Here is a 25,294-nt window from a genome sequence, read left to right as displayed (position 1 = left end):
GTTGGCAGCGGCAGAACCAGGACCCTTAGCTGAGGGCAACCTGTTTGGAGATCGCTTCGTGAAGGATGTCTCCAAGTACGTGGGGACCTTCACTTCGCTAGATAAGGCTCAAACCGGAATCAAGCGTGTGTTTCACCAACAAGTTTTTAACAGGGCCGGACGAGGTCGGGGACGCTCGCCAGGCTGTTTCGCCAACCAAGGTCCCCCCAGAGGTGATTTCGGTAGAGGCAGAGGTGACTGGGATTCGACCAGAGGTGGTACGTTCTACCCCACACGAGGCCGATTCAACAGAGGCAGATTCCAAGGTGGTGGCAACAGAGCAGGTTTCCACTCCCAGAATTCAACAGGTGAGTGCAATCGATTGTTTTCCTATTCCATTGGTGGGTCGCACAAGACATTTCATTCACAATTGGGGTCTTCTGACCCAGGATTCGTGGGTCTTGCAGACTGTTCAAGGGTTTCAGCTAGACTTCTACGAGACTCCCAGACAAAGGACCAGTCCGAGGACTCTCTATTTTTCCCAACAAGAGAGACTTTTTATAGACAGAGAGATAGAAGAATTGCTTCACAAACGCGCTATAGCGGTGTGCAATTACAATCCACACGGGTTTTGCAGCAATATCTTTCTAGTTCAGAAGAAGGGAGGAGGTCACAGACTTGTGTTGAATTTGAGGGATTTCAATTACTTCCTGGTATACAACCATTTCAAGATGGAGGGCATCCATCTGTTGGCAGATCTACTGCGGCAAGGCGACTGGATGGTCCGTTTGGATCTAAAAGACGCCTATCTGTCTAATCCCCTCTATCCACCTCATCGCCGATTCCTCCAATTTCAGAGGAACGGACGATGGTTCGAATACTCTGCCCTTCCTTTGGGCTTTCCTCGGCTCCTTGGTGCTTCACCAAGGTGATGAAACCGGTGGTCGCCCACCTTCGGGAACAGGGTATACGGTTGATAATCTACCTGGACGACATCTTGATCATGGCTCAGAACCCGGATCTGGTGTCGCAACATCTGCAAACGACCATTTCATTACTTCAGAATCTGGGGTTCGTATTCAACCAGGCCAAATCGGCTCTGATTCCGTCACAATTGACGGACTTCCTGGGTTTTGTGATCAGTTCACAAGCGGCACAGTTGAGTCTTCCGAAGTCGAAACTAAAAGACATAAGGAAGGAGATTCTATCTCTTCTCAACAAACAGATGGTCTCGCTCAGGACAGTCGCCAGAGTAGTGGGTTTATCGGCGTCGTCCGTTCAGGTGATATTTCCGGGGCCCCTTCACTACAGGGCGCTACAGAGATTGAAAATCCAGCACCTTCAGAGAGGGCTGGCTTACTCAGACCTGGTTCCCCTGTCACAGGAAGTGAGAGACGAGATGCAATGGTGGTTGAACCACGTGGAGGCGTGGAACGGCAGGGCCATTTTCGGTTCGCTGCCCGAGGTGGTTATAGAATCTGACGCCAGCCGTTGGGGCTGATGAGCACGCTGTGGTGCAGTTTCAACAGGAGGCAGATGGTCTCCTCAAGAGCTGGGGTTACACATAAATTGCCTGGAACTCCTAGCAGGATCCTTCACGATCAAGACCCTCTCCCCGCAGCAGACATCGTGTTGCATTCTTCTCAGAATGGACAACGTCTCTGCGGTACGATACATAAACAAACTGGGGGGGACGAGATCGTCCCTGCTGGTGCAAATAGCCAAAGATTTTTGGCATTATTGCCTCAACCGTCAGATCACGGTTATAGCGGAATACATACCGGGACAGTCCAACGTGGTAGCGGACTGGAACTCGAGACACCTGCGGGATTACAGCGATTGGCAGCTGCATCCCAGAATGTTTCAATGGCTGCAGGACCTTTGGGGTCCTTTTCAGATCGAACTGTTCGCATCCAGGCTGAACAGCCATCTGCCCAAATTCTTCAGCTGGAGGCCGGACCCAGCGGCGGCAGCGACAGATGCTTTTCTGCAGGACTGGTGGGGGGCAGTGAACTACGCGTTCCCCCGTTTCTTCTCATTCCACGAGTAGCATCATACATTCTCAAGCAGAAAGCGGAGGTAGTCCTGGTGACGCCTCTGTGGAGGTCGCAACCTTGGTTCCCGACGCTTTTGGGGATGTGCTGCGACCTTCCCAGGATGTTGCCCTGGTCGGAATCCCTTCTTCTGGGACCTCTACGGGAACAACATCCATTGATCCTGTCTCAGCGCCTCGCGTTGATGGCATGGAGGCTTTCAGGCAGCAGTGGAATTTGCCTGGAGTTTCAGGAACGGCTAATGACTTCATCAAACAGGCTTGGGCCCGTTCCACGAGAAAAAGGTATTCTACCGCCTGGAAGGGATGGTTATGTTGGTGCGTGGAACAGGACTTGGATCCCGTGGGCGCAGGCCTTTCACATGTTGTGAATTTTTTGTCGGAAAGGGCAGCTAGCGGCTTAGCCTATCGATCGGTGAATAACTTCCGATCGGCTATTTCCGCGGGACACACCCACATTGATGGGAAGCCAGTGGGAGTGCACCCTTTGGTGTGCAAACTCCTCAAAGGAATACGTGTCGCAAACCCTCCCAAGCCCAAATATTCGGGACTGTGGGATGTTTCTTTAGTAATCAAACTCTTGGATAGCTGGCCCTCTAATGACTTGCTTTCTAGGAAGCAGTTATCAGCTAAATTAGCTATGCTACTATGTTTGTCAGCATGCAGGAGATCTTCGGATGTACGTGCACTGGATATTACAGGTGGAGTATTTACTCCGGAGGAAGTTTCCTTTACTATTACAGGTCACACAAAAACTATGGGGCCGATTAGGATGGCGGACGGACTTGCGTCCGTCCGCCACCCCTGAGTAGGAGGGACCGTCCGCATGTGCAGCGGCGGTCCCTCCATGGCAAGTAGGATGGTCACATCCTCTATTTTTTACATTACGGCGGGTGCAGCTTCAAGCTGCACCCGCCGCAATGTTAAAAATGCATGTGTTGCATTTACATGCACAAAGCGGCAGGCACCGCACGGTGCCTGCTGCTTTGTGTACGCAAATGCAGGGAGGTACCAAAGGTACCCCCCATGTGCACCCCCCACCCCCCATTCACCCAGGGGGCCCGCAACGGGCCCCCAAAGTGAATGTCCGTATGCTTTTCCATGGCGGAAAAGCCGCCGTGGAAAAGCATATTTACACAAACATCATAATATGGCGGACGGTGTCTCATAGACACCGCCTGCCATGTTATAGCTTTTCCGCCACGGTCGGAAGCCGACCACGGCGGAAAAGCGGCGGACGGAATTCCAGACCCACCAGCCATCCTAATTTGGCGGTGGGTCTTTGGAGTCTCCGCCACGGTTTTTCCGCATCCTCCAGGCCGGCGGACACTTCCGCCGGCCCGGAGGATGCGGAAAAACCGCCATCCTAATCGGCCCCTTAGTCTAGACAGATTGAATATAATGCTTTTCATGGTATTGCCAAACTTTGTGTTGTCCAATGCTTGAAAGCCTACGAGGAGTGTACTCGTTCTTTGAGACCGACTGGGGTTACCCAGCTTTTGATCGCTGTGCAAAAGCCATTTAAACCTGTGTCCTCTGCCACTATTGCTAGGTGGCTTAAGTTTATCATGAAAGAGTCTGGTGTTGATGTTCAACTGTTTGGGGCGCACTCAGTGAGGGGTGCTATGGCATGAAAGTCATATTTGTTGGGAGCTAATATTCAAGACATTATGCATTGTGCTGACTGGTCATCTGAGTCGACATTCAAACAGTTCTACTATAAGCCGGTAGGAGATATTACATCTGTTGTTTTTGATTCAGCGGTAAACTAGCATAATCTGAAGCCTCCGGTCCTGTAATAGAATCAAAAATTAGCTAGCATTCCTGCCAAGAACTTTCAATTCTATTAAGGACACGGAGGCGAGGATTATCCCACCCGGCTATGTCATGGTATGATCATGCTTACCCACCCGTTATTATATGCTTGATACTGGTTTTATACCGAAATTACGGGTTGTTTATATTTCTTTCTAGGTAATGACAAGAAAAAGGATTGACGATTCTTCTGCTGAAGACTGATGTTGGAACGCTCTTCCCTGTTATCCCATGTTGGAGATTATTCTGAAGTTGGAAAGAGATTTCCGTGTTATTCCATGTTGGAGAATTTATAAGACTTTTGGACATCGAACTTATTCTGCATGTTCTTGCAAAGAAAGAGGAAGCTGGGACTGTTACCAGGGTTCTTGTAGGGCTAAGGAGGCGTGGCTTAGGCCGAGCATCATGGTTAATATGGTTTATTTTTGTGAAACTGTACGTTTATTGGCTGCTGTGAGTTTACAGTAAAGGAAAGAGAAGCATAATCCTCGCCTCCGTGTCCTTGATAGAATTGAAAATTCTTGGCGCGAATGCTAGCTAATTTTTGATTCATGTGCACTCCGTGTGGCAATGATCCGCTCTGATCTTGTTGAATTTTTGGAGGTCTCTGCATGTATAGAGATCTATATCACTGTTATATAAAAATCGTGTTTTGAATCTGTTTACATATTTCAAAGCCGACATAAGCCTCCGGTGAGTTGATGCGTTCGTAAAGATCCACCATTTATTTGTTAAAATATAACTTTATCATCTGTAGATGTGTGGAAGCCTTTGCGAACAATTACGGTGGAATGCAGAACACTGAACTTTTTTTGAACAGGCAATGCCAATGCTTGTTTCGTTTTTTTTTTGGGGCTGGGAGAGGGTTTGTGGACAGGTTGGGGTTCAAAAGTGCCTCTTCGGTTCTTCTCTTCAGAGGCCTGTAATGGAGTGCTTCCGTTGTTAAAAGAGATGAAGCACAGGCGTAGGTTTCAATCCAAGAAGAAGTTTAATTCACATTAATCAGCATTACACGGGAGCGCCACTGGCAAGTAACAAGCACATCAGTTGAATGCCCAGTCAACAAACAGTTTGAGTCAAACATTAGTTTAACAGACATTGCATCCACGAGAGATGCACCCCTCAAACATAAACATGTTTGAAGGAACACTCTCTCTCTCGAGGATGCAGAGCATGGAACATAGAACGTTAAAGAAAGCATGACTTGACACGAGCAGTAATAATAAAGGACACAGAAGATGTACAATACCTTACATCATCTCCCTTTTTATAAAGGAGAATAAAATAAAGACAAAAGAACTAAGACATATAACAATCCTTGAACCTAGAAGGAAAGGAACAATTACAAGTTTTGTCTAACAGATTCATACATTGCACTTAACGTAGAAGATGTTTGTGAGGAAATTGGTGAAGTTTGCAAAACCATACCTGCAGAAGAAGTGGAAGGAGTAACAGAAGAACAAGCATTGCTATGACGAAAATCAGAGGGGGTACCTAAAGGAAAATGTGAACATTCAACATCACTGGAGTCAGTTTTATAAACACAAAGGGCCCGATTCACAGAATGAACTTAAGACTCAATCCTAAACTTACTATTATTTTGGTATTCACAGAATGCACTTACTACTTTTGGCATTCACAGAATGAACTTACTACTTTTGGTATTCACAGAAGTTAGGATTTTGTCTTAAGTCTGTCTTAAGTCTGTCTTAAATCTGTCTTAAGTTTGTCTTAAGACAAACTTAAGACAAAATCCTAACTTCTGTGAATACCAAAAGTAGTAAGTTCATTCTGTGAATGCCAAAAGTAGTATGTGCATTCTGTGAATACCAAAATAGTAGTAAGTTTAGGATTGAGTCTTAAGTTCATTCTGTGAATCGGGTCCAAATTCTTTTGGCTTGATCATTAGAAACTTTAACAAGAGCTCTTTTACTCCACCATCCCTTTTCCTCCAGAAAAACTGAACCTTTAGAGGTTTTGACAATTTGACAAGGAGCAGAAAATTTCGACATTCCTTTAACACATTTTTTAGGGTTCCTAAACAAAACCCAATCACCCACTTGAAAGTCTTCCACTACAGAATGAGAAGAAGCATCAAACTACTTCTTTTGTAGAGCTTGCTTCTTCATAACATTCTCCTTCAAAACACTTTTATCATGACAAGAAATACAAGAAGAATTGTCTTTCCTCAACTCCCTCAACCAATTTGGACAAATAACCCCATTCGGATTCCTTTTCTTCAACAGTCTGAACGGGGAAATACCAGTAGTTGCCTGTGGTGTGATTAGGTAGGACCAAATTTTCTTTCTCAAAAATTCTTTAACTGGTAAATTACTAGCAAGAGCCGTTTGTACACCCTCCTTTAAAAACCTATTAAATCTTTCAATCAGACCATTGGCAGCAGGGGAGTAGAGTGCCACTCTCAAATGTTTAATGTCATGTGCTTTAAAGTAATCTTGCATAGCCACGGAACAAAAATGCGAACCATTGTCCGTAACAATTTCTTTAGGATAGCCTTCTACATGAAAAAGTCTTTCTAAAAATTTGATGACAGAAGAAGAAGATGGGGAGTCACAAAAATCTATGTCCGCCCACTTAGAGTGGTAATCAATTAAAGCTATAACAAAGCGATCACTAGCTGGCAATAAATTGAAAGGACCAGAAAAATCCAACGCAACTTTAGACCATGCCTCATCTGGAATAGAAACAGGATGAAGAGGCAATTTATTGACTCTCCAAAGTTTATCGGATAAAAGACAAGAATCACATTTATCTATGAATAAAGCGACATCCTTGTCTAGTGCGGGCCACCAGAAAAACTCTTTTAGTTTTCTGGAAGTGCCTCCAATGCCCAAATGGCCCTGATGCGCACATTCCACCAATTTCGTACGTATAGAACAAGGTGGAATGCATTGATCTCCACGCATCAAAATCCCATTTACAATCGACAGTTCCTCAGAAACCTGAGCAAATGATTTCATGGAAGCAGGTAAAGAACGTTCCCTTGGCCAACCATTAACAACCATGTTCTCCACAGCTTGTAAAACTTTGTTGTCACTGTAGGCTTTGAACCACAGTTCTTGAGTTAAAAATGGAAAAACCTCGCTTGAATCAGAGATAGATGCTACTACACATTCCACATCACCAAATTTCGTCTCCACATAATCCTCCTGTAGTGGAAGTCTTGAGAGACAATCCGCTCTAACATTGAGACCACCAGACACATGACGAATTGTAAAATTAAATTCGTGCAACCTAGAAAGTAAACGCACCAAACGTGCTGAGGCCTTCCCAGTACCATTACCATTCAATAAATTGAGTAAGGGTTTGTGGTCACTTACAGCCTGATTCATGAAGCTAAATGCGCTCGCAAAAGGGCCAGATTCTCATAATCTGGCCGTTTGCGAGTGCAATTTTTGCATTTGGGATTCATCATCCCAAATGCAAAAATCGCTAATAAAGAATTAGCAAAATGCGAGGATTAGCATTTAAGGAATCTCTATTAGAGATTCCTTAAATGCTATTCATGACACATTTAAAAATTGCGAATTTGCAATTTTGGGCCGCTATTTACCGAGAGGTCAGACCTCTCGGTAAATAGCAAAAACTTAGAAAAATGCTTTTAAAAGCATTTTTCTAAGTTGCATGTTGCACACACACATGTCCCTTGGACATGTGTGTGCGCAACACCTGTTCAAATGTGCATTTAAGGGGTGCTACAGGGTGTCCTTTGGACACCCCTGGCAACCTTAAAATCGCTATCTTATTTGCGAGTAGCAAATTGCTACTCGCAAATAAGGGATACTCCCCATTCATTCCTATGGGCCTTTTGGCCCATAGGAATGAATTGGGAGTTATTCCTTATTTGCGAGTAGCAAATTGTTACTCGCAAATAAGGAATGTGTAGGAATCGCTATTTATTTAGCAATTCCTACATGAATACCGTTTTGCGAGTCCTCAATAGCGATTCGCTATGAATCGCTATTAGGGGCTCGCAAAACGGCCCGTTGATGAATCAGGCTGCATGTAACACAAAGTGTGTGCCCCAAATAAAACTTTTAAACTTCTCTACAGCCCACGAACAAGCCAATGCTTCCCTCTCAATTGTTGAATAATTCCTCTCTGCTGTGGAAAGACCTTGAGGCAAACCCTATTGTACGTTCAAGAGAACCTGTATGCTGACATAGAACTGCGCCTAGACCTAACTGGCTGGCATCAACCGAAATCGTACACATAATTCCTGGGGTAAAAGATGACAAAGCTGGAGAATTTAAGATCGCTTCTTTAACAGTGACAAATGACTTGTTAACACTATCAGACCATTCAAACTTAATATTCTTTTTAAGCAAATCCCGTAGGGGTTGAACAATCTGTGAATAACTTGACACAAATCGTAATACTCTGTCATGCCAAGAAACGACCTCAAAGAATCCTTGTTATCAGGAATTGGAACATCTGAAATGGCCTTTGTAAGAGAGAATTTTGGTTTTATGCCCTCTGAACTAATGCAGTGACCTAGGTAATCAACCTCTGATTTTAAAAATTTACATGTATCCCTTCCCAAGGTGATGCCAACATTCTTGAAACATAACAGTACCTACTTTAAAGTGCTAACATGGTCCTCAATTTTTTTTGAAAAAATAAGGACATCGTCCTTCACGTTAGTAAATTCTTTATTTAGATATAAAAACATATCTTTAAAAGATTCTTCCAGCACATTAATACAATCTTACAGCTTAAAAGAGATTAAAAATGAAGAAGATAAAAGCAGAATAAAATGTGGCTTTCTTATCAGTGCTTACTGCAACGTATCGATTTAGAAATAGCACTCCCGGACAGTGCAGATGGGGTTAGGTGCACATTATGCTACACAGTAGTCCAATTTTTCTAGAAGCCTATAGGCATATAGAACGAATTTGGCCAATTTTATGTTTAAGTCAGTATTCTCTAAGGACAGAGCAGCAGTAATGGCGTGTCTGCAGGTCCGAACTCCCAGCCTGTTCGATTCCGGCCTGAGTAGGCGTCTGCGTTGGGAAGTGAAGAAGGGGCATATACAAAGCACATGCAAAAAAGTTTCGCTTACTGACCCACACCCTCTACACATTTGATCAGCCCTTTTTTGCTGCCATACAGGGAGATTTTGTAGGAAGCGCCAGTCTCCCAGTCTTAGGGCGATCAGGCATCGCTTTAGATGGTAGGAAAATGTTATCGAAAGATAATTTGCCGGGTAAAGTCGTTTATAGGAGTTGGCTACTGCCCAAGCGTGGCTGCGTTTCGCAAGGAGAGCTTTGTCCATAGTCAGGGATTTCAGTTTTATAACTTTTTTAATTGTGTTTTTGAAGGCAGTCTGACTTGGGTTGAGGGCCCAGAGATCCGCAGCAGACGTTTGGTGGATATAGTTATTTAGGAGGCGGCCGTATGTTCCTCCCGGATTGCTCATACTAATTTCATTCCAGACCAGGAGTTCCAGGGTGCCAGCTTCTGCCTTCCTTAGTTTGTGGATCAGATTTAGATATGAGCCAACATTGGAGGATTCATAGTTAGTTAAGCCCAGCTCTAGTCTGACCTGAGCTGGCGAGGAGGAACTCGGCAGGTGAAGCAATTTCTTATAGAGTTTAGTTGTCAGTTTGTTTAGGGATTTGTTCATTTTTCCCTTAAAGATCTCTATGCCATACGAAAGTGTGGGCCCGATCTTTGCTCTAAGCACTTCCAGTAAGGGCAGAACGGTGGGGCCTGAGAGTCTCCTCGATAGCTTAGCCAGGGATATCATTAGCGCTGTTGCCTTGGCTGCAATCACAGTGCTCTGTTTGGTGAAATTGCCCTTGGAGTCTAAATGGACCCCTAGGTATTTGTACGATTGGCCGATTTAAATGCTTTCTTTGTTTATTGTCCAGCCTCCACCGTTATAGGGTTTTGTTTGCCAAACGGGACAACCATTGTTTTTTTCATGTTAATTTCTAACTGGTTGTTGGCCGTGTATTGCATTAAGGCGTCCAGAAGTCTTTGTAGCCCCACTCTGGTGAGACTGAAGAGTGCCAGGTCGTCGGCATATAAAAGATTGCATAATGCCGTGCCTCCTACTTTTGGTGGATGGCTGATTACTTCCTCTAGAGTACTTGATAGGTCCGCAGTAAATAGATTGAAGAGAAGGGGAGCCAGCACGCATCCCTGTTTGACACCACGAGAGGTCCCGATTTTCCGGGAGAGATGCGCGCCAGACCCTAACTTCACTCGAACCCATGTGTTGGAGTACAGCAGGATAATAGGATTCAAGATGTTGTCTGGGATTCCCCACTGCTTCAGTTTTTGCCACAGCGCTGCCCTGGGCACCCTGTCGAATGCTGCCTTGAAGTCGACAAAGCAGCAAAAGACCAACCTGGAGTTTGTGAGGGCTTTATCAATGATGGTGGAGGTTGCCAATAAGTTTGTCATTGTTCCTGATTTGGCAACAAACCCTGTCTGATTAAAAGGAATCAGATTTTTATCCTTTGCCCATTGTCTGAGATCCTCCAAAATGAGGCCTGCAAAATGTTTTGCCTCTATGTCCAACAAGGCAATTAATCTGTAGTTGTTCGGGTTGCCTCGTGGTCCGGCTTTGTAGATGGGATGGATAATAGCACCTCTCCAAGAATCCGGGATGATTTGGTAGGTCAGGGTGTAGTTAAAAAGACTTAACAGTTCTTTAGACCAAAAAGGGACGTCGGACTTGAATAGCCTCTGCGGCAGGCCATTCGGGCCTGGTGCTCCATCTTGTCTCCCTTTAGTCAGTGTTTTGACTACTCTTTCTTCAGACAGTTCCGCGAATAAGGAAGGCCCCTGCATTTGATCAAATGGAGGATTCAATGTTATTCTCGTGCCAGTGTCAGAGATCCATGTTAATCCAGGGCAATCAGGATCGTTTTGTGCCTGGAAATGCTCTGTTAGGTACGAGATCCAGTCTGCTTCCTTGATGTTTGCTGATCCGAAGGATGTTGTATTTCGATCGATGTTGTTGATAAGAGACCAAAATGTCTTTGAGTTTTGTTGTTTGCTTTCCCATACTAGTTTAACCAAGAATTGAGATTCCTGGTCCTTTCTCTCTTGGGTAACTGCCCTCCTAAGTGCCTTTTGGGCATGACGATATGTGTCAAGGAGGCTGCTGTTCTCTGGAGATTTTAAAAGCAACCTCAGTGCGTTATTTCTCATTCTTTTTAATGTTTTTATCATGGGGAGTGCTGTTGCTCCTACTGGTGGTGTGCGGTTTAGGCCCTGCCTTGTAGCTGGATAAATTCTGATCAAATGTGTGCATAACTGCGACCATGTTGCTGTTGGGGAGGCCATTTGGTCTAGAGCACACGTGATAAAGTCCTTGCTGGTTTTTAGGATGCACTGTCCGTTAGCCTCACTCCATTTCAGGCGTTTTAGGTTGTCGGAGTATATTCCTTTGTATGTAGATGGTGCCTTTTTATGGAGAACTAAATTTGTAGCAAAGGAAACGACCAATGGCCTGTGGTCGCTCTCAAGTCTTGGCAGGACGGAGAAACCGGCCAGATTGGACAGGAATTCCGAGTTACAGATAGCGAAATCCAGGTAGGATTTTGTTCTTCCATTTGACCAGGTCCAATTTGGGGGGGAATCGCTTGCTGTTCTTCCATTCACCACCAGATACCCTGCGTTGTAAAGCCTCAATGCGGTGACCTCGCCTAGTGTATTGGAAATTTGCTTAGGGGGTCTAGATTGGGAGACATCCTCAATAATGCTGGTCAGATTGGGACCTTCTGAGTCTGCTATATTCCCCTAAAAAAGGTTCGTATTAAAATCCCCAGTGATGATGCGGTCCGAGTTGGGGTATTCTATGGCTATATCGTTCATTGTTTCGCAAAATCTGGCCAGGTGATCTTTTTTTGTGCGGGTGTTGGGATTAATATACACATTTATAATTAGAAGCAATCGCTGTCTGTTCCGTAGTTTGATTTTGACCCCCAATAGCCAGTCTTCGTTCAAGTTAAGTTGACTCTATTCACCTTTTAGATTGTTGGATACGTATATGGAGAGCCCGCCTTTGGGGTGGCCGAAGCGGCTGTCCCTCAGTGCCTGCTTCCGATATTCAATGAATCCTTCAATGGGGCGACCCTCAAGCTCCCAGGTTTCCTGCAGGGCAACTGCCACATGTTCCCCCAGGAAAGACATACAGCCTGATTCATGTACATGCCGTTTTGCGTGTCCCTAATAGCGAATCATAGCGATTCGCTAATGAGGACACGCAAAACGGCATTCATGTAGGAATTGCTACTTAAATAGCGATTCCTACATGTTCTTTATTTGCGAGTAGCAATTTGCTACTCGCAAATACTCCCCATTCATTCCTATGGGCCAAGAGGCCCATAGGAATGAATGGGGATTTGCGAGTAGCAATTTGCTACTCGCAACTAAGATAGCGATTTTAAGGGTGCCAGGGGTGTCCAAAGGACGCCCTGTAGTGATGAAGCAAAGCTTTGCATATTTTGCGCTTGCCGAAGTCAAGAACCTCGTTTATGTGTAATACGGTAACAAGTGTATGTTCTACTAACATTTATGTTTAGTTTAGATAAGGATCGTGAAGCTTGCACATGTGTTTTACTAAAATAATTTATTCGAGTCATCTAAAATGGCCGCCGCTTGTATTTAGTTACTGCGCATGCGTCAGCCACACTCACGTGTCCTGACGCGTCTGCAGAAGTGGAGGGAAAGTTATGCGCATGCGTAATTCATAGCTGTGCTTATCATGTGGTACTGCTCGTGCCACTGCTTTTGTGACTGTGTCAATGTAGCTAACATTTAAAATGCAATAGTTTTTATTTCTTGATGATGAGTCAAAAGTACAAATCCTGTGATGTGTTTTCATAATGACATTATTATGTATTAATTTGTTTTTCGCTTACTTTTTATGTACCGTGGGGAATGGGGTTTGTCTGTGCCGGGAACCATCTTGGAGGTCTCTTCTGCGCCTGCGCGACTTGCCGAGGCCTAAACAGACCTTGACTGATGGAACGCAGCCAGTTGGCAGTGATGAGCAAGATGCTCCTGAGAACGACCCGAAAACTCGGCTGAACCAATCATATGTGCTCACAGAGCAACAATGTTAAAGTTGCCATTGTATTTCTGCACCAGTTCTCATGAGAACCCCAATCTAGTTAGGCGGTACCCTATTATGCAAATGTAGGCTTGAAGCGCTATGTCGTGATTGGTGTGTTACCCAAATCCTACCTTAGGACCAATCGAAATTAAGGGATTCTGACACTTTGCAACATTGGGGGGTGGTACGCTGTCCCCAAACTGTATATCTACCCTGGGTTCCCCTGGGGAGCCGTCCGACTTGTCTGGTTTTAGCTGACCTGTCACTGACCCAACGCACTCAATAGGTGACTGAAGATACAGAGCGCTGCGAAGCACTCTGTCCGAATTTGACCATAGACTGAGGTTCTACTGAACCTTAAAGTGCTGGTGAAGCACTTTACTGGGAGTTCGCTGACCCAATCGGGGTCTTGATCGATAACTGCAGAGCGGGTGGAGCGCAGGCGTTGCTTCCAAACTGCGGGTGCGGTCCTGTCCTGAGCGGTCCTGTCCTGAGGGTTTGCTGTCCTGTCCTGAGGGTCCTGTCCTGATTCCTATTCCGAGGGTATCCTGTCCTGTCCTGGGTGTCCATTCTGCACCTGCTGTCCTTTGAGGGGTATCCTTCCTTGAGGGTTTCCTGTCCTTAACTGACCCGTGGCCAGGGTTTGGTTTCCACACCATTCTAGGTAAATATTGCTCTGAAACTCTTAAAATCTTGCACCTTCTGAATTTCTAACTTTTGCTTTAATAAAGTTCATCATTGCATATGTTATATTTTCCATGCCTTTCCGCAACTATTGAAAGTCAATTACATATTTTTCATAAGTTTGTTCCTATGTCTTCTCATTTGATAGAGATTATATTTTGCATTGCAGTTTGTAATTTTCTGATTTGGTCTAGAACTTCATTGCCTAGATTGTTCAAAGGCCCATTCACCTTAAGTGAAGCGTGTTACTCTTTATAGGCCCTCCTATAGATATCCATGCATAAACTGTCCATGCTTAAACATTTCTGAGTTTTTATAGTATTTTTCCCATCTACATACCATATTACATTTGAATGATTACCCTGTCATTATTTCTTCATGCCTATATAATTTACGTTATCTTGGTTATTGATTGCTTTATTTTACTGTACCTCATGCAAGAAAATAATGAACTTTAGATAAACATTTTAAAACTTCCAGTTGTCCGTGGTCATTTCAATAGTATTTTGAATGTTATTGGTTGGGTTTGTATTTTGCTGCCTTTTCTTTACAGCTAGCTCCCTGATTCATTGTGGTCATTAGGTACCCGCATCGGTGGATGGTAAGTCGGGTGCATTGAAAATTATTAGTAGGGAGAACACACACAAATTGGTAGAGCTCGTGAAGTCACCTGATCGATGTATATGGTGATTTGAAAGTATATGGGCCCTGAAGCCGGAAAACGGCGAAAACTATTGGTCGGGTGGCCTCGCGCGCTCTATCAGTTTTTCTGGTAGCTAGAGGATGGTTAGGGACTAGTTGAGAGTAAGGCAGGGATTAGTTGGACTAGTTGAGTCGGAAGCTGCTAGTATATTGATGCTGCTAGAAGAGCGGCTGTTCTAAGAGACCTGATCATTCTCTTGTGAATACGCTGCTGAAACTCATGAATTTTTGCATTGTTATTATTCTTGTTCTTATATTGCTATATGTACTAATCCATGCATTTGTAAACCGTATCGTTTCATGTTCTCCGAACTCCCTGGGGAATTGAAAGGGCAAGTGGTGAATAGAATCCATTGTCCTGAGGTCACAGGCTCGAGGAAAGTTAGGTGCAGGTTAGGATAACCGGGAAGCACTAACTAGGGTTTTTCTGAATACATGTGTGAATAAATGACAGTGACGGGGTTCATTGGCAAAATTCCCATAGTGGCGTAACCTAGTAAGGGTCACATCGGAAGAGTAGCAGGTTCCTCGGAGCTAACGTGAAAGCAGAGGGGTCCGCTGAGAAACCTTAAACTCGGAATATATCCCGGAAAGAAGTGGATGAGTTTAGGGGAATAACAGGTTCACCGATGCTAGAGTGAAGGGTAGGCGGAAGAGATCTGCCCGCAGCGAGTGAAAAGTAAATGGAAGTAGTTTACTTGCAGTAAAACAATTCTTTCTCTGTCTAGACACTTGAGCACTGTGGCGAATGTGTATTTGTTGTAAAATAACCAAGCACTGAGCACTTTAAAAGAAAGAAAGTTTCCGTTACCTTGTGAAGGGAGGGAGTCAGTCGCGAAGCGCCTCTGACGTCACTCTGTGCCGCGCTGGGATTGGTAGAAGCAGCGGGCGGGTAGCGGAGCTGGAATTGTAAAGGAGGGGTGAGCGCCGGAGCGTGGGAACTGTCTCACGAAGGGGCCGCGCACCCATTGGCGGAGCTTATTTAGTGTCGCGCACCCATTGGTTGCACGAATTTCTGAAGCGCGTTCTGATTGGAGGTAGTTTGTAAACAAAGTTTAGCGCAGAAGTCGTATGTGGCACTCGCAGACTACAGGAACTCGACCTGATCCAAGGCACCTAGGGTTTGAAAGGGATCAGTGGAAGACTAATAGATACGATATTATGTACGGAACCAAGAGAAAAATGTCCCTTGTAAGTAAAGTGAAAAATTATTTTAAAACGGACAAACCGATTAAATCTAGGGAAGGTGTTCTTGTCCCACCACCTAATACTCCTGCCTCATTTATGATGTTTGACCGAGGGTACAATACCTGTGTGTGGTTGGAGAATTGGGTGAAGTACACAAAAGATGACGGAGTATTGGCCTTTCCGTTAGATGGTACTTTCAATGGAAGGATCTTATTTAATTTAAGAACCCGAATGAATGAACTGCATCCCAGGCCAAGACTAACGCAGTATGAGGCATTAGAGGAATGGGAGATTGAGGCTTTTGAAAGAGAAAGACCCCGAATGGACAAGGGTTTGACCAAGTGGTACCCCAGGCAGAAACAGGAGTCCAGGGATAAAAGGATGAAACAGTGGAGGCAGAGCATGATTGTTGAGGGTCTGTTTCCCATGATGCCGGCATGTCATAACGTTGGAGCAGGTGAGAAAAGCACCGAAAAGTGTAAACATTGGGGGGGTCCGGGGGAATCAGATGATGAATTGCTAGATGACATTTGTACCAGAAGTCCGCCACCTTATAATGAGGGAACCCGACCTTCCAGTGTAGGAGATGCTCCCCGACGCCACTTCCTCAAGGAAGAAGACAGATTCTTAGGACTGGGAGGGGGTGGTCAAGTATTGCCCTATCCTGAGAAACCCGAACCGGCGGAGACAAGGGATATATATCCCAAAGTGCCCGCAAGCCAGGAAGAAAAATATTCAAGTACGAAAGTTTTTTTCCCCAGACCCTTGTATGAAAGCGAAGAGAAACCATCAAATTCAGGACTGCCTTTTGTTCAACCTCCATATGGGGAAGAACGCAGGTCCTTTAACACTGGAACTTTATTTCCGAAACCAAATTATGGTGGGGGACCAAGTGAAACGCATCCTACTGCCCCGAGTTTTACTCCTCCCTTGACCCCACAGATATTACAGGACACGACTTTAAGAAGGATACTAGTGGAAAAAGAGCAAGAGGCTCTAGCTAGACAAAGGACAGAAATAATTCAGAAAATCTCCCAGTTAAATACCAGTCCTGAGGCATTGACTATTCCAGTAACTATTGGACCGGTGGTCCCGTTATACGGAAATGGTCAGGGAAATCCGATTACTCCAGTTATGACCCCAGTCATGGCAACCCCGAGACAGGAACCGATAATCATAGATGATCATTCCAGTGAGTGCGAGTCTGAAGTTGCGTTCTTGGACTTGCCAAACAAACCGACCGGAAAGGGAATGCAGCAGAGGTATAACCCTTTTAATGCGAAAGAGATTAAATTAGAATCAGCAACAGGTACTAGGAATGTCTCTCTGGTAACTCCAGATGAAATTGAGAGTTGGAGTCGTGAATTAGAGAAACAGACTCCGCAAACGAAACCTTTAGACCTCTACAAACTGAGGGTAGAAATAGAAGAATTAATGGCAGGAAATGTGGGGTTGGATCGATTGAACACTTACTCTGAAGAAGAATTGTCGTTCATATGTAAAAGCTTTACAAGGAACACCAGAGTGCTCCACGAAAAACTGAGCGAAACAGCAGTTAGTATGGGGGTAGATATCTCAAAATCCAAGCCCTTACAGAAACCGTACAGAGCAGACTTCTCAGACAAAGATATAGAGCACCTGAATGTGGCGGGAAAAAAGCTGCAGATTAAAGAATTAATGGGGGTACTGCAGAAATGGGGAGATGTGGAAAGATGGAGAAGCAGGTGGGCGAAAAAGAGGGAAGAGGTTCGCTCCCGACAAGTGACTCCTGAATTTACTTTAAGGGAGGTAGAAAAACCTGAGCAGTTATGCCCCATGCGCGAAGTTCCAGGAGGGAAATATGTGCATGTCCCCTGGTCTAGGCAGGATATTGTGTCCTTCACGAACGATTTTCCAAAATTACGAGAGAAGCCAGTTGACTGGTACAGACAGGTGGAGAGGTTCGTGAAGGTACAGAAATGTCTGTGGAAAGACCTGGATGGGTTTTTCGACATTGTGGTTCCAGTAGATTTATGGACCCAGTGTAAAATAGCCATAGACTGGCCCAGTGAGGAGTACCCAAGAAATAAGGAAACAGGGGAGCCATCAAAGGATGTCATGCGAAAATATGAGCAGGTAATTCAGCATTTGAAAGAAAAGGTGCCCGCAAAGGAGACGGATTGGACAAAAATAGATAGAACAACACAGGAAAGGGACGAGACAGTGCACTCCTTCTATGAGAGGTTATTGCAGGTATTTAAAACATACAGTGGTATTGATAACATCGATTTGAAGGACATGACGCACTTTATTTACAGGTTTGTAAATGGTTTAAGACCTGAAATTTGCCAGTGGATAAAAGATAATAAAATCTGCTGGCATACAAAGAAAATGGATGAGGTCCTGCAGTACGCTAAGTACTGCGAGGACGAGATGGCAGAAAAGAAAAAGGCCCTTAAGGAAAAGGTGATGTGGGCTCAGGTGAAGCTCGCAGAACAACAGGAAAAACAATTGAGTAACATGGTTAAAAATGCTGAGAACAAAAGTCCTGGGGGAGGGGGTGGAGGAAAGCCCCGGCCAAAATTTAGCAGGGAAGAGGCTATGAAGAAATTTCCCTGCCATCAGTGCGGCGAAATTAGACACTGGCGTAACGAGTGTCCTCAATTAATGAATGATAATGCAAATACTCCTGATTTAAATCCACAGACGCAGAAAGAAAGGCCAAGAAAGACTCAACCCCAGGTAAAAACAGTTCAGGTGCCTCGAGCACCCAAGCAGGTATACAGGGGAAAGCAAGCAGAGGGTGAGGAGATAGAAGTTTGGGAAAGCGGTGAGAACAGAAATACAGCAACTTCGCAGTATCTGCTAAATGATACCTTCCTTTGTAATGATCAGGACTGACGGGGCCTGAGAGGGGAGGACGAGGAGTGCGTACTTGGCGCTTCCTTGCCGGTAGACCAGTCTGGACCATACATTGAAGGAAAGGTAGACGGAAATGATGTCACCTTTCTGTTGGACACTGGCGCTACCCGTTCTACTGTAAGAACAGTGGACGTTCCAAACCTACCCCTCTCGGGAGAAAATATCCAAGTAGTGGGTGTATCTAATCAATTGATTAGTACTCCTGTTACCGAACCAATGGAGATTTCAATTGGAAATTTTAAACAGATGCATAGATTTGTCGTCTGTGACACCAGTCCAGTGAATTTATTGGGTCGTGATTTGCTGTGCAAAATGAACTGTACCATCTTTTGCACACCAAAGGGTGTTGAAATACAGACCCCAGATGAAGATGGCATTTATAAACTATTGTTACTTAGACCTGACTCAGAAATTAAAAGATTGACCCTGCAGGACTTGCCCCAAGAACTCCAGGAAGCAGTAAAGCCAGAGGTGTGGGATTTCACTGGGAAGGATGTGGGGTTGATGAAAGATGTGGATCCCATACAGATAGCCATCAAGGACAATGCAGTATATCCTAACACTAGGCCCTACCGAATGAATGCTGAAGTGAAAGCAGGTGTCACTTTGGAAATTCAAAAATTATTAGAAGGAGACATCATACAGGAAGTAATGAGCAGCCCATGCAACTCACCGATTATGGGCATCAAGAAGCCTAGCGGCAAGTATAGGGTAGTGCAAGACCTGAGAAAGGTAAACAAAATTGTAGTTCCTTGCTGCCCTATTGTCCCGAACCCTGCAGTGATTCTGTACCAGATTCCTTGGGATGCTGAGTGGTTCACTGTGATTGATTTGTGTCATGCATTCTTTTCGATACCCCTGCACCCCGACAGCAAATTTCTTTTCTCTTTTGCCTTCGAGGGTCACGTGTATTGTTGGAACCGGGTCCCTCAAGGGTATACAGAGAGCCCCTCTATCTTTAATCAGATCTTGAAAAAATGTCTAGAGACTTTGATCTTACCTGGGAACTCTGTGTTAGTGCAGTACATAGACGACCTTCTACTGGCGTCTAAAAGTCATAGGGACTGTGTAGTTGACACCATTGCCCTCCTAAATCATCTGTGTGAGAAAGGGCATAAAGTGGCCCCTGACAAACTACAGTTCTGTGCGAAATCAGTGAAATATCTAGGACACCAGATAGAAAAGGGTGTCAGAAAAGTCACATCAGAAAGAGTGAGAATAATTCAAAAGATGCAGTTGCCCCGTACTCAAAAAGATGTCAGAATGTTCCTGGGTGTACTAGGCTACTGTAGGCAGTGGATTCTGGGATTTGCAGCCTTAGCCAGGCCTTTGATAAAAATGACCACGAGAGGAATGCCAGATATTGTAGAGTGGGACGATGAAAGCCTAATGGCTTTCACAAGACTGAAAAACTGTCTGTGTACAGCCCCTGCGCTGGGAATGCCTGATTATTCCAAAGAATTTGCCTTATTCTGTGACACTCGCGATAATTGCGCATTGTCAGTCCTGACTCAAGAACATGGCACGACCAGAAGGCCTGTGGCCTATTTCTCTGCCACTTTGGACCCAGTAGCTGCTGGGTTACCAGGCTGTCTGAAAGCAGTAGCTGCTACTTGTGCAAGTTTGGAACAGAGCGAGTCCATTGTCATGGGACATCCTGTGACTGTGTATGTTTCGCATGGAGTAGTAATTCTATTGACCAGAACTAAAACGCAGTATCTCACCCCTAGTCGGCTGACTAAATACGAGAGGATTCTTGTGGGTGCAGCAAATGTAAGCATTGTCAGGTGCGGTATTCTGAACCCTGCCACTTTGCTCCCCGACCCCTTGGAAATGGAAGGTGGGGATGATGATGAACATGACTGCATTGACCTGACAGAGTTCAGTACTAAACCACGCCCAGACATAAAAGAAACGCCATTGCCTGAACATGATAAAGAACTATTTGTGGATGGTTCCTGTCTAAGACATGAACTAGGAGGCCTGAGTGCTGCTTATGCAGTAGTCTCTTTTACAAAAATTGAAGAAGCAGGTTACCTATATAGCATCAAGTCTGCACAAGTAGCCGAATTGATTGCTATGATAAAAGCTTGCAAAATTGGGAAGGACTTACGCATAACAGTGTATACTGACAGTCAGTACTGTTATGGAGTTGTGCATGACTTTGGCCAATTATGGCTACAGAGGGAATTCATGACTTCCTCAGGTACTCCCATTCGGAATGCAAAGGTTGTTCATGACCTTTTAGAGGCCATCCAGTTGCCCAGAGAACTGGCAGTGGTAAAATGTGCTGCTCATAAAAAGAGCATGGACAAAGTATCACTGGGAAACGATTATGCTGATCGAGTGGCCCAATGGTGCGCCAAAGATCGGTATATTGTAAATCCAAAACGAGGGGGACCAGGAACCAGCTGCCAGCTTCAGGTGTTTGAGGAAGTGCCTACTTGGGATGAAGTGAGAGAGTGGCAGGAATCGGCTCCTTGGCAAGAAAGAGAGAAATGGAAGGAGGATGGGTGTAGACCGAGACGTGTGGATGGTGTGATTTTGGGCCCAACTGGTATGCCTGTGTTACCCCGACACTTGCTTGGCACAATGGCAAGATTAATACACGAAGGATCACACATTGGTAGGGATGCCATGATTCTGGTATTTCAACAGACTTGGTACAGTAAAAAGTTCAGGAAGGTAGCAGAGTCCCTCTGCCAGAGGTGCCTGTCATGTCAACAGATGAACCCAGGCAAGAGGACAATGGTTGAACTGAGCAAAATTGGGAGATCAGGGGGTCCCTTTATAAAAATACAGACTGATTTCATCACCATGCCCCGTTGTGAAGGAAAGCGATATGTCCTTGTCATTGTGTGCGTATTCTCGAAATGGGTAGAAGCTTACCCTACTCCCAAAAGTGACGCACTGACAGTAGCGAAGTGTTTACTAAAAGAACTGATACCTAGATTCGGAATACCATACATTATTGAATCAGATAAGGGTGGACATTTCCAGAATGAAATACTGGCTGAACTCTGTAAGGCCTTTGGAATAAGGCAGAAACTGCATTGTGCATACCACCCAGAGGCTTCTGGAATAGTGGAACAAGTAAATGGAACTATCAAAAACAGGCTAGCAAAGCTGACAAATGCTACTGGCATGACCTGGGTGAAGGCCCTGCCCCTGGTCCTGATGGGACTGAGAAGTGTTCCTGACCGCAAGACAGGCCTAAGTCCCCATGAAATCATTATGGGAAGAGTAATGAGACAAGCATGGGTGCCAGGAAGCAAACTGTTGAGTATTACTGATGATTTGGTGCTTGAATACTGCAGAAGATTGGGTGACCAAGTGCGTTCTATCTCTCGCCAGATTGGAGACGACGGCATCCTCAATCCAACGACTCCTCTCCACAGCCTGGTTCCAGGAGACTGGGTCAAAATAAAGAAGCACACTCGATCAAGCTGTCTGGCACCAAGGTGGGGAAAGAAACGCCAAGTAATCCTGGTAACAACCACTGCAGTGAAGGTCGCAGGTGTTCCCCAGTGGATCCACGCTGGACACACCCAGAAGGTATTACCAGACAAAGAATTTGCAGAAGAAGGGCAACCAGCAGAGGACCCTGCAGGAGCCAGTCCAGAAGCAGCTGACAACGAGCAGCCCAGCACCAGTCAGGCTACAGGAACAGCAGACGTTGGCCCAGGAGTAGTTGACTACGAACTGCCAAGAATCCAGCCTGCTGAAGAGGTCCAGGAAACTGAGCCAGGAGTAGCTGAAGACGAGCTGCCAAGCATATGGCCAGAAGAATGGATACCGATGATTGATCTGACCGAAGATCCCATCAGAACAAGAGAACGACTGTGTGAAGGTAGAGAGTGGATTAGCCAGGAAAAGCAAGGCACAGGCGAAGAACCTCAGCCGCTTGAGATTCACATCAAAACTGAGGAAGGAGAAGGTCAGACAGGGACAGAACAGGTGTTCGATACACCACCGCTAACACCTGATGCAGATAAGGGAGAGACTAGAAATAGAGTGATAGTTCGAGCAGAAGAAAATCAAGAGATCGAAGTGCTTGAACAGGATCAGAGAGGGTTAGAAGAACGGGTTCAGGAAACAGAAACAGAAACAGAGACAATCGAAAGCCAAAAACAAAATATTCCTGAACAAGGCCAGATTAGCAACCAGGCAGAAGAATTTGATGCTAGCCCTGGAACTAGCCAGATAGGGGAAGTAGAAGAAGAAAGTGGAGAAGAATTGCCACAAGCTAAAGAGAACAAGAGGATAAGAGAAGAAGGTGAAGTCCAAGTACCAACTAAGAGACTAAAGAAAAGAAACAACCTTGAGCCTAGGTTCATAAAGAGACTAAGGCTAAGGATAAAGACGGTGGAAGAGAAACGTGCAGAAGCAAGGAGAAGTGCACGGATAGCAGAGCAAGAAGAAAACTCTAGCAAAAGAAGGAGTGAACGATTAAAAAGACAAAACAAGAAATACAAGTCTCCTGAATGGACACTGGTTTTGGAAGAACTTGAAGATCTTGATATAACTGACGTGAGCGACGGAGAGCCCGTCCCTGAGTACTCAGCTGAAGAAGAAGACGAACCACCGTGAATTTGCACAAAGTAAGCTAGTTGTGTAAAGCCAAAAAGAGGGGTCGAGAAACTCCTTCTGAGCCAAAATGTCTGATTCAACAGTGAATGGTAGACCTAGTTGCAGCCGTTTTAAGACGTGTTGCAAGGTGTGTATATGTAGTGTAGTAGTACTGATAGTTATCTGGATAGGACTAACAATTTTCATTCCCTTTGCTGTAAGTAAAGATACTAACATTGTCCCTACTGAAGTTGTAAATACTGACAGTGAGGAGCTAACAACACAGAGTGTAGCAAGACATGAAAGAGCCCTGAGACAAACAAAACAAAACTTAGAAGCATCAGATGAGGGAGGACTACATTATCATGGAGTTAAGAACAAGACACACTTAAATGTTTTCGCAAACTTGTTAATACACTATGTAGAGACTATGGAAATTGAAGATTGCTATGTCTGCATGAAGCTACCTACTTCTGTGGCTGAAGGCGTGACATACCATCACCTGCCATTGACATATGGAATCTCCTGTAGCATTTTAGCTAGTTTATTTTACAAAAGGGGACCGTTACAGTACTATTACTCTAACAATGACGTGATCTTTTCTGAACTTCCTATACGTGGGAACTTGAATCCTGTACATACCAAAAGTGACACCATAAGATATATGGGAGACTACTTTCTGACTATAGGTAACATTGACATAGCAGACGCACACAGAGATAACTTGACTTGTTCTTTGCGTGAGCAGGAAAAGATGTTCCTGAACATGGCAGAGAAAAGAAGAATTATAATTCAAAAGAAGGCTAATGACGAAAGTCAGAAAAAGCCAAAGTGGGCAGAGAACATGGAAGGCACCTCATCTGGTGGAGCGGGTCCTGCTCTGTTGCTGGATTTTGAAAAGAAAGGCAAGCTATGTCTTCACCGCGAGAAGACTAGCTATTATAATAATGTTTTCATTGGTTCCAGTGAATGCGAACATAATTACAAGGTAATTGGAGGTTGGGGTTTCAAAAATGGGTCAGAGCCTGTGTTTCCTGGAATTTATTATATTTGTGGAGACAAGGCTTATTTCAAATTGCCGGATCACTGGTATGGAAGCTGCTACTTTGGTATTGTCTTCCCGAAAATATACCATGTGAATGGGAAAGCTGGAAGCAATGAAGATACTAATGGCTTAGTGCGTAGTAAAAGAGAAAGTATAGGTGAAATTATGGGTAGTATTTTCAGTGCACTGATACCTGGAGTGGGAGTGGTTCTGAACACTCACAGAATTTGCAAATTATCTACTATAGTAGATGTGCTGTCTACTGAAACAGCTCATGGATTTCTGCTGGTCAATACTGAAATGGTTGCGATCAGATCAATGGTTTTGCAGAATCGACTTGCTCTTGACACCTTATTAGCGAAAGAGGGCGGAGTCTGCCGGATGTTGAAGGCGCAACATTGTTGCACTTATATTCCGGATAAAAGTGTACAGATCAAAAGATATGTGAAAAACATTACTAATTTGGCAAAAGAACTCAAACCACTCGAGGTTGATAGTGCCTGGAAGAGACTGGTAGATGGTCTCTCAAATGTAGGTCATTGGCTTGCTAGCATAGGTAAAAGCTTATTGTTCAAAATTCTGATGCCAATTGGTATTATAGGTCTTATTATACTTTCCATTTTCTTGTGCTGTAAATACCGCAAGCGCACCAAAAAGCACGAGGTAAATGCAAGAGGAGTGAAACGAAGTGTGGATGAGATTGAATTAGAGGAAGTGAATGATCAGATATACAAAAAGGTGAAGACTTCTCACCCTACTAAAACTGAGAGAGAAAAGTTAGAACGGTTGCTGGAAGAGATAGAACTTTATAAAGTGTGAAAGAAAGTTGGCATCTGGTTCCATTATAATTTGTGATGATAGTAAATATCATCAAAGAGGGGATTGATGAAGCAAAGCTTTGCATATTTTGCGGCTTGCCGAAGTCAAGAACCTCGTTTATGTGTAATACGGTAACAAGTGTATGTTCTACTAACATTTATGTTTAGTTTAGATAAGGATCGTGAAGCTTGCACATGTGTTTTACTAAAATAATTTATTCGAGTCATCTAAAATGGCCGCCGCTTGTATTTAGTTACTGCGCATGCGTCAGCCACACTCACGTGTCCTGACGCGTCTGCAGAAGTGGAGGGAAAGTTATGCGCATGCGTAATTCATAGCTGTGCTTATCATGTGGTACTGCTCGTGCCACTGCTTTTGTGACTGTGTCAATGTAGCTAACATTTAAAATGCAATAGTTTTTATTTCTTGATGATGAGTCAAAAGT

General features: G+C 44.5%; 1 long non-coding RNA gene across 1 annotated transcript in view; it reads right to left on the bottom strand.

The window, feature by feature from the left end:
• The window catches only part of LOC144807866 (uncharacterized), a 267,342-nt gene that overhangs the window by 234,120 nt on the left and 7,928 nt on the right, over nt 1–25,294 (bottom strand). Inside the window, exon 2 of the long non-coding RNA XR_013606480.1 lies at nt 5,276–5,341. This is a non-coding gene — a long non-coding RNA (uncharacterized LOC144807866). The remainder of the gene's footprint in view (nt 1–5,275; nt 5,342–25,294) is intronic.

This window comes from Lissotriton helveticus, chromosome 1_2, assembly GCF_964261635.1.
Source record: "Lissotriton helveticus chromosome 1_2, aLisHel1.1, whole genome shotgun sequence".
Lineage (NCBI taxonomy): Eukaryota > Metazoa > Chordata > Amphibia > Caudata > Salamandridae > Lissotriton > Lissotriton helveticus.
The sequence above is the reverse complement of the archived record's forward strand: the minus strand, read 5'-3'. Positions and strand labels throughout refer to the sequence as shown.